General features: G+C 41.8%; 1 long non-coding RNA gene across 1 annotated transcript; it reads right to left on the bottom strand.

Moving 5' to 3' along the window:
- Positions 1-1,900: 1,900 nt before the first annotated feature.
- LOC147260222 (uncharacterized) lies at positions 1,901-6,011 on the bottom strand. The gene is made up of 5 exons (XR_015116275.1): positions 5,950-6,011; positions 5,255-5,380; positions 3,564-3,607; positions 2,793-2,846; positions 1,901-2,064 (listed from the first exon to the last, which is right to left on the bottom strand). It is a non-coding gene; the product is annotated as an uncharacterized LOC147260222 (long non-coding RNA).
- Between the last annotated feature and the right edge of the window lie 1,933 nt (positions 6,012-7,944).

Below are 7,944 nucleotides of genomic sequence, written 5' to 3'. Positions count from 1 at the left end.
AAGTCAAGAGTACATCTGATGGTACTGTAAGTCAACCAGCACCGATGACCGGCTGGTCGACACGTCAATAGTGAAGGTGGGATCACTCCTTAAAGGGTTAGTTCTCTCAAAATGAAAACTCAGTCATTACCTAACTCACCCTACACTGCTGTTATCTTACAGGAAAAGGAAAGGTGTGGCAGTACTCTCCAAAACCACTGAAGTGAACGGAGACCAAATTTCCGACTACCCCCCCCCCCCCCCCCCAACCATGAAATGCCTCCTGTGTCATCTGAAGTAATCCAAATGTCTTGAAGCCCAGTTTATTCTGGACGAAAAATTTCACTCAACCCTCCATCGGCATTACAGTGAGTAGAATTAGGATTCATGTTTGGGTGAAATACCTCTTTAACACTGAACTGTCCTCCTTGCAACATTCTGCTGCGTTGATATCAATTTGCTAAAGAAGAGAAAAAAAATGCAGTAAAATTTAAGGGTGAATTTTACAGATAGTTTTATGCAGTCTGCAGGTCAAGCTGGAGGTAAGCATCGTCATGGGATTCTAGATCACTGTTGTAAATAAGATCCGTGGCAAAAAATCAGAATCAGCACCTTCAAGTCTGAGGCCACGGTGAGGGTAGGATAAAGCAGGAGACTGTCGCGGTGTCCGCAGTGATGCGGCGCTAAACCAGTCTGTTGTGGAAAAGAGGGAGCTTAGCCAAAAGCTGAAGCTCCCGATTTAGCGGTCCATCTACGTTCCAACCCTCACCTGTGGTCATGAGCTTTGGGTAATGACTGAAGGAACGAGACTGCGAATACAAGCGGTGGCTGGGCTCTCCCTTAGAGATGGGATGAGGAGCTCAGTCATTCGGGAGGGACTCAGAGTAGAACCGCTGCTCCTCCATGTCAAGAGGAGCCAGTTGAGATGGTTCGGGCATCTGGTGAGGATGCCTCCTGGACACCTCCCTCTGGAGGTTATCCAGGCATGTCTAACTGGTAGGAGGCCTCGGGGCCGACCCAGGACACGCTGGAGGGATTATATCTCTCTGCTGGTCTGGGAACGCCTCGGGATTCCCCTGGAAGTGCTGGTGGACGTGGCTGGGGAGAGGACAGTCTGGGCTTCCTTGCTGAGGCTGCTGCCCCCGCGACCTGGAACCGGGAAGACGAGAAGAGAGATGATATAATCACCAACAACCCCTTTTGTCTTGTTTAGCCACTTGTTAAAACCTCTGCTTCTTTTAAGATGCATTACAGGCTTTGAAACGCACTAGTGCGGTATTCACTTTTTTATTCTGTAGAACAAAAGCCTAAAATAAGTCAAACTTGTGTTATCCGCAGATCTCATTTCAGGCATGTAACTGCAAACTTTTTGAACACCCAAAATGTTGTAAATGCACTGGTGATGCACAGGGAAATTCACTTTCTCACTCATACAAGCAAGGAAAAAACAAATCTATGAAAGCTGTTTTTTTTTTTTCCTCTGGCAAAGACTTTCAGGAAAACCTGTGATGGCCCCTAAAAACACTTGGAAGTTTTAACACCACAAGTCAAAGATGTTTCACTTTAAATCAAGAGGGGGATGCTTGAGGAAAATCCCATTTGGCTTGTTTTCTTTGTCTGATTACAAAATGACTGAGTCACACAGGAATGGATGAACAAATATTTATATTTATATCGCAGTAGGAAGGTGCTGTTTGTTTGCATCTGCTTGGAGGAAATACGTAAGAAGCATTTATTCTGGAAGGACAGTATCCTACGCTTTTCCTAAAATAGATGATTTTTCTATAACCAAATCTGTGCATATGTAGCTTCCATTCATCTTCGTGCATTTATTCTGAAGCTGCTGTAAAACAGCCTGTCACATCACAAGCTGCTTCTAAAGTAAACTGTCACTGAAACGCTACCATAAACAAGTCCTAGACAGCTGCGGACTGATGGGTGTGTGTCTGTGTGTCATACACACCTGTCAGGCAGACCGACATATTGAAATGCTACTGAGGCTCCATAAACAAGATGGACATCCCAGGACTGCCCACTACTCCAGAAAAACACACTTTTTTGGACACATTATTTATATCTGCCACTCTAACACAGAAGACGAGACAAACAGAGGGGAAAATGTAAAGAGCTGCTTTTCTGTAAACATGCCTTCAATCAATCAGCGAATCAATCAAAAGTCATTCTGTCCATCTGTCAACCATCTTTGATGTTAATTGGGATGATTATCTCCGTGCTTTCCGTTCAGAATCACAATGACAAGGCGAGGTTGGAGCAGCTGACAGTGTCAACAAGCGACGCTAAACTCAACGCTAATTTTTCTCCCTGCTTTGTGTTACTGAAGCAACTCTTGCTCCGTGTCAGTCTTCCCTCCCTTTGGCACGGTCGCATGAATGAGATCCTTGAGTGTGTGTTGTTTCAACCATTATTTTCAAACCTTGCCTTGTTTGAGATTAGAGGAAAGCTCCTCTGCTTTTATGGGTGATGCAACCAGATTTATCAGTCGGTCGGGATTTTAAAACTTGTAGTGCGTGCAAAGTAGGTAACTCCAAAAGTAAGGATTGGATTGTGATGGAAGTTGGTAGGATGATAGAGTTTAGATGAGGGACAATCCATTTTGGATTTGATCCAGAACCAGATCCAGATCTTACGACATCATATCACATACCACCTCTCAGTTTATCAATATATCTCTGCACTGGATTAGTCACGACAAAAGTGGGTTTAATTGAGGTAAATCTAAGCAACTTCTATCTCAAGGTGGACATGAAGGGTACGTAATCAGTCTTCTGTCATTTATCCATCACTCATCTTACCGTCCAGCCATTGATCAGGGATGACAATGAGACTTCATTTCTAGTCTCTCGTCCCTGAAAGCAGCACAACATGATAGCAGTCATATTTCATTCAGTGTTTGAAGAAAAATGAAGGCCCTTCTGTTGTCCTCGTTCACAACTCAGCGTACCATCAAATTGGGGTTGAAAGTTCTGAAGTTGTTTCTTCTCTCTCTGGTATGATGATGTTTGGGTGTTTTAAAAAAAACCAAAACCTATAAAACGATATTTATCAAAATGTCTGACTTGTATATGAATTTGAAGCTGTCTTGAGGAAGGGTGGAGAGTCCTTCCAGCTGCGGACGTGGAGTGAAAATTTGTGTACCAGTCTGCGATGGCTGTCAGACCTGTATCCTTCAGTGACTTGATCAGACTGAGATGAAATCAACTTAAAATTGAAACAAATGGGACAATGTAACTCAAATGAAAGCTCTTGGAGTCTTCTTTCATTTATATTTAAATGGTCCTTTAATAGCTGCAAGCATATTAATCCAAACGCATGTGACTGATGTTGTTGTCTCTAGTGTATTTGACATTTATAGACAGCCGCTTCATCATTCCCGCTTTGGTGAATTAGCTGTCAGAGGACCGCAACTTGTGTGTTTTGTGTTGCATTTACGACGCGGTGGAAGTGCAAGCACGTTTCCACGTGTACGTGTTTTCTTTGTTGATGTTTATTTCAGTTGACGAGTGCATTCATAATTCGTACCAAGATATTTGTGGGTGTTTACAAGTAGTAATGAAAATTCTCACCGCCTGGCTCAGTTACATCTCAAGGCCACGAACGCCTCATCACTCTGGAGTCAAAGACAAAGATGGGAGGACCAGGCATGAAGACGATCATTCATTATCTCTCCTTATTTCCATCACATTTCTGTTTTTGTCAGATTCACAGCACTCGGTTTTCTTTATTCCCCTCCATGTCTTTCTCTCTCCTCACTCTCTCTCCCTCTCTGGCCCCTTTTTAAAAATCTCCAACAGGCATGTCTCAGCCTTTTCAAATTACATTTTCCCTGCAGGCAGACGTTGAAAACCTCAGTTCTACTTAGATACACATGTAATAACAGTTTCCTCAAACACTTGACGCATCTCCATTTTACTCAAATGCAGATTTGTCTAAACTGTATTTCAAAGTGAAATGACTCTCCCTGCTGCGCTGGGTAATTATACTTGTGAAATGGAAGCAGAGCCGCCACCGAGAGACAACTGCCTTCATTTAAGTATGAAATAATTTCATTTCTATAGCTGTATAACAAATACAGAAATAACTGGAGAAGACTGGTAGATGTTAGATGGTAGACGATCTGCTTATCATTTTGATTATTTTTAGCAGAATGACTTGTGCAGAATGCGCACTGAGACAGATTCTGTACGTTGTGGTGGGATTTCATCAAGTGCCGCATAAGAACCGTCTCCACCGCTCCTTGCCAGTGCGTCCGTGCAGAAACACGATTGGCAAGACATGATTGGCTGTTTGGGAGGAGCGACGTGTGTCTCACTGTTACTTTGGCATTTAGAGAGACTTTTAGAGCTTTATGTTACTTGTTTAGTTCCCTGATGGCTCTGATATCACTTTAAGACATTCATTTTTTAAACTTAATTTTATGACATCAACCCATTTTGTTTTATTATTCAATTATTAGTTTTATAATCTATTCTATTCCAAATGTTTTTCCACATTTCTAATCGGGCCTCAACTTTCCAAATTCTGACTCCTACGTCCTAATAAGTATTTGAATGGCTTACGTGTGTGTTTATGTGGTGTTTGTACAAACATTGCTTCGTCAAACCTCAGTGAAACTGAGAGAAGCTGATGCCACTTGAATGATTTGATTCACTTGATAAGGCATTTTATATCAAATCTGCTAATAAAAGTACAAGAGAAGCAGCATCTTATTTTGCTCTCACTGCATTTAGATTGCCTATTTTGCACATGAAAAAAAGTTGGATTGTATCCTTTTATGAGCGACTTTATATTCTGTCATTTTAAATTGCCGCTGAGGCGATGTCATATATTTAAGCAGGTGTTTTTATTCTTTGTTTGTTTTTGTTTTTTTTGCACGTTCTTTTAAAAAGCCTCTGAATGCAACTATTTAGAGCAATCTTTCAAACGGTCGGTTTATCTCTCAGTACCTTATTTTTAACATCCATTGCAATATAAGACCACATAAATAGGCCAATAGAGGATTTTTAAGCAACTTGTGTGTAAGATGCATAACAATCAATAAGACAGCACCTAAATACTCCCCCCTATTAATTTTTCTTCCTCCTGTGTCTCCATGGTAACCAAAAGATGGGTACTCTTGAGGGTAATTGGCAGCATATGTATGTAAATGTTAGCGTTTCACATTAAGACCCAACTTAATGAGCAAAAAGGAGAGGAGACGGTAGATCTTAAAAGCCTTGATAGGTGAATCAGTGTTGGCAGTAATTGAACTACTGACCTTTTTAAGAGTCATCTTGAGGATCTCGCTCCGTTAAGGCCTGCTGAGTCCGTCCTGGAGGCTGCTCTGCCAGCAGGTCAGGCATCACGGACTGCTCGAAGGGCATCTCAGGGGCGTTGAAAAGCTCTGAAGGGGTACCGCATGTGTAGTAGTCATGTGCAGGCTGACAGCATTTTGCCTTTTATGATGTGGCCTGTATTTAAATACCACACTGAAAAGTTGACCTGGATATAAATGTTAAAAGTCTCAAAAGTAATTTCTGCTGCTTGGGGTCTCTTAATCAATAACAGAAGATGCAGTTTGATGAACTGAAGTAGCGAGGAGGGAGTTTTCATCTTGATCATTGAATCAGTGACAGACAGAAAACACGCTCTAAGGGAAATATGTCATATTGATCTCATTTCAATTCTCTGAGGCAAAGCCTAATGAACAAAATTAACTTGATAGGTCAGGCCCAGATGTTTTCTCACAGCAGCACATCTGGTAAGGTTTTGAAAACCATACCTTTGTGTCATCTCCTTCAACTGGAATTACGTTCTAAAACACAGCACAGCTGCACTGCTGGGCCTCCACTGCCTGGCGTTCCGCAGCAAGTTTTAGCCTCAGTTCTGGACTGGATTATCATGGACTCTTTGCTTTGGTCTTTCGTTGGTATTTTTTATCTTTCTCCTTGTGGTTTATATTAGACCCCTTACCAGTTCCTGCTGTATTTTGCCATTCATTTCTCTTCAGTGTGTTTTAGCTATTCTTCCTGTCTCTGTCCATTTTCCCGCCTTTTTTTGTGGCTCACCAGCGTGTTAATTCGTCCTTGTTAGCCACAGTCCTGTCTTATCAGCTGCTTCCCTGCGTTTGTGTTCTTCTACCTGATGTTGTGTAATCGTAAAGTTTGCATTGCACCATGGTTTGATTTTCTGTTTCAGTCATTGTTGGATTGTCCGTTCTGCCACTGTTTTTGCCAGCCTTTGGCCTCACGCGTGACTTTTCTTCATTACTTCTCTCACTTTGTCACGTTTCTGTATCTGTCTCAATAACTCTCCTGTAGCTCTCAAAAACTGTTTGTCGATTACTGAGCATACAGCTGGACAAAGAAAGATGTGGATCATACCAGCTGGTGTTCTTTTTAAATTGAAGTTTTAAGGCAGTTTTGCTGTTGTTTTGTTGCTGTGCCTGTTGTTAGTAACCAGTCACCGTTAGCTTCAAGCTAAATATATACATGGCTGGCTCTGTCTGCATTTGGGAGTCACAAAGAAGTGATACAGGAGAGAAAAACACATCTCTGTGAGCTCAAGACAATATTTGTGAGTAATATGAAAAGAACAATAAACTTTTGGGGTAAAGTAACACTCATGCTAACATCTTTCCTGTAAAGGAGCAGCAGAAAATTCTTCGATAAATCCATTGCTGGTGTCTTCTGCCAAACTAAAATGTAATCAGCTACAGTTACCCAACTATTAAGAGCATACTTGACAGCTCAAAAATCAGTAGTCAACACCAATAACTGAATTTGTATGCCCGACAAGTAAAAACTCCAAATTGAAGACAACCAGCTGTGTTTCAATTCCAATTTGCACCTTTCTGAACCCTTATTGCAGTGCTTTGGGAGCCACGCGGTAACCAAAACAAACAGTAAACAACAAATAAATGGATCAGTCACCTGTAACGGAAAACACCAGAGGTCTCTATAGAGTCTGAGGGCAAAATAGAAGGAGGGGAAAAAAAGTAATATCATTTCACGTTCTCAAAGCAGCAAGAGAGCTGGGATGCAAATACACAAAAACAAACAAGGTATATGTGCACAAATGATGTTGTGGTTTATAAAAACAAAACAGGAAAATATTGAGCTGAAGAGTGTATAAATTACATGTTGCCATCTAATTCAGCCCATGGACCTCTCTTTGTATTTCTCTGCTCAGTGTGTGTGTGTTTGTGTTTCTGCTTCCACAGTGTGATGATATTAACTAATACACACACACACACTTGCAGAGATGTGGACATAGTTCCTGCTGTGGTTATATTTCTTGACAACAAACAAAGAATATTGTCCTCCTAACTGCGATGTGTTCACACACTTGTACACACAACATTTCCTAGGTATATCTCACTTCAAGTGTACAGCACACACACACACACACACACACACACACTCCTTCCAGCTCCTGCCTCTGTGTGTTTGTATGACAGTATTAGCAGTCTCGAACACCTGCCGCTAGTAGAGGAGGCGGCCTCTTTTGTCCTCTTCCTTACGGAGAGCTAAATATCCAAAGTACTCATGATGTGGACTCATCATGACAATCAAATGATTGGGTGGAGGATGAGACCAGAAGCTGGTTCCGCAAACATTTAGTCTCATCAAGGCATTGCGCAGGTATCAGCATTTAAGTTTTGCTGAAAGCACGCAGAGATTAGACACTCTCAGGGTTGCTGTGGATGATCAACTCACCCATGCAGGTGTGTCACTGATATTTGAAAGTCTTTATTATGGCGTCAGACAGCTGTCAACATCATGACAGCGCAAATACAAACTAAACGAGCACAGGATCAGGAATTGAGGGCATAAAAAACATAACATTGAGAGGTCAAAAATAATCTTGTTTTGTCTGGAGCGTGTAAATTGTGACAGAGAGCAGTTGTGAGACAGTGGCGCTGCTCTCTCTCTCTTCTAATTTACACGCTCGCTCGCTTCGGGATGT

This window comes from Aulostomus chinensis, chromosome 6 (genome assembly GCF_037954235.1).
Source record: "Aulostomus chinensis isolate RoL2024-O1b breed Wild chromosome 6, RoL_Achi_v1.0, whole genome shotgun sequence".
NCBI classification, from domain to species: Eukaryota; Metazoa; Chordata; class Actinopteri; order Syngnathiformes; family Aulostomidae; genus Aulostomus; species Aulostomus chinensis.
The sequence above is the reverse complement of the archived record's forward strand: the minus strand, read 5'-3'. Positions and strand labels throughout refer to the sequence as shown.